Source organism: Egretta garzetta, unplaced genomic scaffold (assembly GCF_000687185.1).
Source record: "Egretta garzetta isolate BGI_Z169 unplaced genomic scaffold, ASM68718v1 scaffold598, whole genome shotgun sequence".
In the NCBI taxonomy this organism is placed as follows: domain Eukaryota; kingdom Metazoa; phylum Chordata; class Aves; order Pelecaniformes; family Ardeidae; genus Egretta; species Egretta garzetta.
Window position 1 is genome coordinate 2,572,513 of NW_009260621.1, and position 7,010 is coordinate 2,579,522.

Genomic DNA, 7,010 nt, shown 5'->3' on the forward strand with positions numbered 1-7,010 from the left:
TGGTCACCATCTCTGTTGGGAGAGCCCAAGTTAGGCAGAAGTCCAGCACATCCTGCCATGGTGGGTGGTTACATGGAGGCGTATCCAATCCTGCATACGCAGCCAGGCAGTGGGTTGCATAGGAAGTCATTTTGTCAGGCAGAATCATGCTTTGTGGGGGCATCTGTGCTGCCACAAAGCTCAGTGGGAGGGGACATTTCCAGCTGAGGCCATGTAGGGCTGGCTGGCTGGGATTGGGCCTGGCAGGGAGAGGACAAACGCTGTCCTTGAAACACAAGTGCCCCACGCACCACCATGGTTCTCCCAAAGTGCTGCTCAGGAGTGCTCGGGATAAGTCATCCAAGGGTGACTTCTGCACACTGGCTATTTGTGTTACTTTTTGCTGCATTCAGCAGTTGGCTGGCTGCAACCAGAGCAGAAGCAAGCAAAGCTCACCGTCATCTGAGGAGCGTCAAGAGTGTGTCCTGCAACCCCCCAGTGGCCAGTCTGGTATTTCAAGCTGTGGAAAACCGCCATGGCGATTCAGGTCCGTTTCAAACAAAACTGGGAGACTGGGCCAGAGGTTAATTTTCCCACCACATTCCTGAATTCATATGCCTTGCCATTTGCTGAAGTCAGTGTTACAGGAGCTGTGAGGAACAGGTGATATACCTGGCTCATCTGCACATGTGTTTGAGGATGGAGCAGGGTGTGGAAGCATTGCAAAACAGGCTTAGAAATAGCTAAGCCGAAATGGACGATCCTAAGTACCAAAAGTGCTCAAACATTCGTGACACAATATCTGTAACCACAGTTCCCACTTCATCTGTCTTAATTGGTTGTTGCAGTTTCCTGGGTTTGGAGAAAACGCAAGCGTAAAAGTGTTGCAAGAATGATACTGAATGTACGTGCATTTGAAGTATTTTAATGTGCTCATCAACATGTATTGGAAGTATTTTAACATACTCATGCTGTTGATGATCATGGTCAGGAGGAGAAGGAGAAAAACTTTCAGACCCTGAGGTCTGTGCTCTGTCTGGGATGGAGGGTGCAAAACAGGGTAGAGAAGGAACCATGTTGCTCTCATATGTTGGAGCCCCAGTGACCACTGAGTCCTGGTCTCTTGAGGAGAGAGCTGGCATAGGCAAAGCCATTCATTCAGAGTTGCACTACAGAATTATAAAGCCAGAAAATGTTTCCCTCAGAGTGGGATTATAGTACAGCATTAGGCCCAAGGAAAACGTACACAAGAAGTGAGACATCTGATATGCATCGCTGCTGAGCAAAGCATGTTAATCAATGTGCTTATGCACATGACCCTTGACAGATTATTATCTGGGCATCTTTCATTACTTAAGAGAGAACTGTGTTCTTTCCTTATGACTATATAACTCATGACTATTCCTCTGACTAATCTAACTTGTTTTTTAATCAAAGTAATTCTTACTTAAAATAATGTGATTTTACAGCCTCTTGGTATCATGTAATAATTTGTAATACAGTCACTCCTGACACTGCATGAATTAGCACTTGGATTCAGGGTGCTGGTAGGTGAAGATACCGTCCCGGCCTGCAGGACCCTCAGCACTGAAGGGACATCCATTCCCGAAAGCCTTCCAGGGCAGAGTCCCTGTTATGCCTGTGGCCCCTGGCACTGCCAGTCTCTTCTCTCCACTCTCCTTCCAGCTTCATTCGTAGACCTCGCAAGCTGGAGAGCCGTCTGCTGCTTTTGCTGTGTGTTCACCTTGTGAGCAACTGGAATCTCTCATGGCATTTGTTTCGAGGCTAGGAAGGTGTGACCTTCTGAATCTGTTTCTAGCGAAGGCTACAGATTTGTCTGCATGCCCTGTCGTAGCACCAACCAGTCCTCGCTGGTCTTAAGTGTCTATGGTCTGTGTTAGTGGATTTCCTGGGTCCTGAAATGTGCTGTCCTAGGGAGTTTGTGTGCAGGAGCAGCGCCAGCCAGCAGTGAGCAGGCTGCTCCCGGCCGCAGAGGGGAACACTCATCTGCAGGTTAAGAGCTTGCACCCTGACACACACGGAGAAGCCACTTTTCTCTCAGCAAAGCTGTCTTCAAAATCTGCTTGGAAAATGTTTCAGACCTTTCCCTGCTGGGCACCCTTAGCCTGTGTTACTGCTGGCAAGGTACCTCCTCTGAGCTGTTTGTGAATGGTTTTAGCCTCAGGCAGCTGTCCTGCCTTCTGTCTCTGCACTCATGCTTTGCCTACCACTGCACCTGACTGTGGCTGCAGAGCTGGGTTTTGGCAATTTTGTCTCTCTCTGCTCTTTTGATCAGCTGTGTTTACAATGTGAAGCATGGCAGATGTTAATTATGCAGAAGAGGTTGTTTCCTCTAAGATCAGGTTTTAGTTACCGATTCAGCCTCTTTTCTGGTTCTGACACAGCTTTCTTTACATGGCAGAGTTGCACTGACCTGAAATCTCGGAGTATTTATGGCGTGCTTCTCAAGACCAGTGACTCTGGTGTTCAGCTCAGACCATCCCCTCCTGCATCGCAGTCCTTGCTGATGGCCACAGCTTGTCTAGTCCAAACTGCACGCAGATGCTTGGGAAAGTCTGAAAGGTCAGTGGAGGGTCATCGCTCTCCATCTGCTATTACTTTTTTTGCCATTATTCTTATAAACCCAGGCAAGAGTTGTGAGTATACGTGACCCACAACAGCAAGGAAGAGTCCCGGCTGCTTCCTGGTATGGGGCAGCTGAGGTCTCTGGCTGCATCTGTGACACTGCAGTCAGCGCAACCATCAGGATTCGGCGCATGGGCTGTGAACCACTGGCACAGGAAGGCAGCACCTGCCCCTGCTTCTAGAAAGGACACTTCTTATAAAAATAATCAAACATAACTCAAGGCATACCTGGGAGATGACTTGTATTATTGCAGCCAACTGGGATGCAGTGAGATTTTTCTCATGCAAGTTGGAGCAAACCTTTTCTTGTAAAGGGTGTATACTGCTGGAGACGATGTATAATCTGATCTGGAGGCTTTTCAGAGCTGGTGAGCAACCACCAGAATTAGTCCTTCACATTGTCGACAGCGGAACATAGGAAACATTAAAGAAGTTCCTTGTTGGCAGGTGTGTTAATGTACTTTGGGTCTTAGGGGAAGTGATGGAGGGAGAAGCAGATCAACCGATGTTTCAAAATGCTGCACATAACCCACAAAAAAGTCTGAAGCCAAGTCTTAGCTGTTTGTCCCTACTGAATCTATGTGTGTGTCTGCTAACTTTCTGTGCTGGTGACAGTAAGCCAAATACAAAGACATTGGCAGTAATAGAAACCTTAAGTTAGCAAAAAAAGACAAAGGAAAGTGAGTCCTTTGAACTCCATGAGATAACACTAGTGATACCTGTCTCAGGGATCTACTTGGTGATGAAATTATAAGGTTGCTGTATACTTTATGAACCGGATCCTACTCTGGGTTAAATGTTTGTTTATGCTTGGAGGGGTGTTCAATACCCATTTTTTCTTTACAAATAAACCAAACGGTTCTCTGGATTGGCGGTAAATAGGTGTGAATTTTGCCTTAAAGCAAACAGTGAAATCAATTATTAGGAAAGTACGTTTGTGTCCACATCAGGTTTGGTCTTGCCCCAAACCTTTTCCTACTTACTCTCTGAACACCAATGGACCACCTTGGCCAGAGGCCCAGCTCCACACCCTGGTGCCTTGGCTGGCCACCAAAGAGCAGCGTGGGCTACCAACCACAGAGGCAGGAGAAAGTGCAAGCCTAGGAATGGAAGCACGTTTATGCTTGTAAGCAGCATTAGCTTGTGATCCCCTTGGGACAACCTTGTCTCATTAAGAGGTGAGCAATATTACAGAATGGTTGGTGCTAAGTGTCATATTTAAAAGGTAATTGTGCAAGGCTTTACATTAAGAGGAGGAAATGGGCGTTTGAGGAGGCAGCAGTTGTGTTTAGGTGTTTGCAGAGGTCCAGTTCACTGAGCGTGGGCTTACAGAAGAAACACTCCTTTAGTCCTATCTTCCATCTGTCCTACCCCATGGTCCTAAAGCCCTAAGCACAACCCATGGACCTGCTACCAGCATCATGCCTCTCCTTTGCCTTCCTTCCCTATGCTTGCCCAGGGTTTCTGCCTAGTGTCCTTCCCCGTGCTCAGCTCCCCTGGGGCAGTTCGACCAGCCCGACTGCTCCCAGCTGCCTTGGCCCACAGGTTTGCTAGTCCTCAGGCTCCTGCTCTGTGGTGCGGTGAGCGCAGCAAGCCCCTGCCAGCACAGCACATGGGGTGCTGCCAGGGTATGATTTGCCCTGGGATGCTGAGCGGCTGCCAGCAAGTGAGCTCGCTGCTTGGCACCTTAGTGGGAAGACGTGCCTTCAGCCTCCGCTCTCCTTGCCCGTGTTGCCCTTTACAGCCTTCCTCATCGGCTTAGAGAACGGAGCAAGTAAGCTCCCAGATCCTCCCTAGCCTTAGGAAATACAAGGCTGCAAATGGCAAACCATAAACCCTTCTGCAGCTGCCTTGGCACTGTCCCTTTCTGGTCTGGTACCAACTTCCCTTCTCCCAGACCTCGGTGAGCGTTACTCAATTTGCTTTATTTGGTGGACTACCACACAGCATCCCTGGGGCTGGCCCGGATCCCTCAGAAAACAACCACCAACAACCGTCAGCTCAGAGAACAGCTCTACTGGCTGAAGTTACGGATGTTGCTGAGAAAAAGTCTACTAAGTCAAACCTTCCCAACCAGATATTGCAGGGAACTGTTGGATTTCATGTTATACTTTCCCATTTTGATACTTGAATATGGAAACTGAATTCCCATGCTTTCTGCTGTTGGAGCTGCTAGCTTTACAGCAGTGGGATCGATTGCACTTTGCCAAGCACACTCCAGCCTTCTTGTTCTCTCTCGCTAGCGAAGCGGACAGGCAGTAGCTGTGACTCATGCTGGCTGATGAAATGCAACTGCTGTGTAAAAACCACAGGCTCATTATCCACCATTATTGGTAACACTTTGTGGTAGAAAAGGAGATGACTTTTGAAAGGACATGAATAGAGTTTAAATTAAATGCTTTCCATTGTTGGTTCTTGTACCCGTGTAAAGGACCCCCCATGCTGTTCTGCTCCACAACACCTTCGGTAGTTTCTTCTCGGCTGGAGAGCAAGAGCCCTGTGGCTCTGATGGGTGCAGTGAGGCCAGTTCCTTCCCCAAGGGTGACTGTGGCTCTTACATCAGCTTTGTCACTCTCTCTCTTGCTTTACATGAGTGGGGATGTAGGAAAAAGGAGAGAGAAGGGAAGGAATACACTTGTGGCCACCCCTGTAGTTTATACAGTGGCATGTATGAAACACAAGACACAGCAGCAGGGAAGATTGCTTTAAAATCATGGAGGAGTCAGAAATCCCCAGCTGATGACTCTATTCTGTGAAATGGGTCTCATGAAAAACCCTGTGAGGGACAGACCACCAGGTCCCGTTTGGGTGGCGGAAAGCATAGGTAGGGGAATGTGCTGTCCCTCCAGAGTTAGGGATTGTCTCCAGAAATTGTCTAGTCCAGCCCCTGCACTTCAACACCTCCAGCTGTAAATGAGCTTTGAGGGGTGACCTAAAACCTCAGCGCACTGACCTGGTTGAACAGAGCTGTAAGATGTGACTTTAGCACCATCTGTGAGCTCCTACGAGGCCTTAACAACCTCAGTAACAAAAATTAATGTTTCTCATATCAAAGAGACTCAACATTGTGGAGGAGGCGGTCACCAGATACAAACAGAAGCTGATGGTATGGAAACTTACTGGTGAGGATAGTCAGTCCCTCAAGTAATTAATCTCAAGAATTTAATTGTTTCAACCTTTATTTCAAGACAAGTGCATGTACATGTATATACGTAGGTCAGTGTAGTTCAGCCTGAAAGTGCAGAGGAATCAGTGTGTGAAATGCCCTCTCCTGCTGTAAACAAGAAGAAAGGGTGCGCCCTTCTGAGGTACAAATCCATTTATGTTGTTTAGGCTTAATCTTTCTCGCTGGCCTGTGCACCCCTGTCCACACCACTGACACAGCCTGCCCTGTCAGTTAGCCCACTTTGGGAAGCACCAGCCCTGCATGCCCTTGGGGAGAGCTGAAACCGAAGCCAAACTGTAAAAAAAAAGTATTTAAAACTTGATATAATTTTCATACCAGTGAAAATGTCTGCTCAAACACAGTGAATGTATAATACACTGGCCCTCCCACTCCCAAGGGACACTGCAAGCCCAAAGGTTACAAAGGAAAGTTTTATTAGCTTTTGGGAAGGGGAACACATTCTCACTTCAGCCGGGGAGCGTGTGACAATCCGCAGCTTGCGGGCAGGGTGCAGCTGCCTTCAGTCCTGGTGGTGGGCAGAGTGGCCAGAGGTAAAAGCCCAAAATGCCCCTTGTAGCTGGGGAGGAGCATCCTGCGCGTGCAGGTCAGCGCACAGCTTCTCACTCCTGAGATGAGAAAAAGTTGCTTCTCGGCACTGCATGAGTAACTGCTTTGGCCACGGAGGTTTCCCCTGGGGTTGCAGCCCGGCCCCAGGTAGCAAAGTTCATGCTCACCAGGGCCTGGAAGATTTCCTTAGCTGCCTTTGGCACCTGAGCCCGCAGGAGGGCTCAGCCAGGAGCAGGTTGGCCGGGGAGCCGAGGCGGGTGGCAACACGATGCCTGCGTAGCAGGAACGCTCCGGGGCATTAGAAGCATCTGCAAAGAGGAGCTTAGTGCTGACAACCTGAAATCTGAACCCTTCCCAGTGTTTCTAAGGAATCTGAAGTAACAATCTTATGCCTATAGTATAAATACATAAATACTTTTAACAAAAGACTTTGGAGTGTACACCCAGCAGTGAGGTGCTGAAATGTTGCTGGAGTTCATTGGGAGCCAGGTAGTCAACTTGCCCTTGAAATCTGCCCCAGTAGTAAACTTCAACCAAAAAGAGAACAGTTGCTGGTTGTGCTCAGGTCATGTGCTGCCTGCAGCAGGGCAGGACTTGTCCTCAGCAGCCCCAAGCTGTAACGAGAAGAGGGGTGCGCAGCCCAGGATCGCCG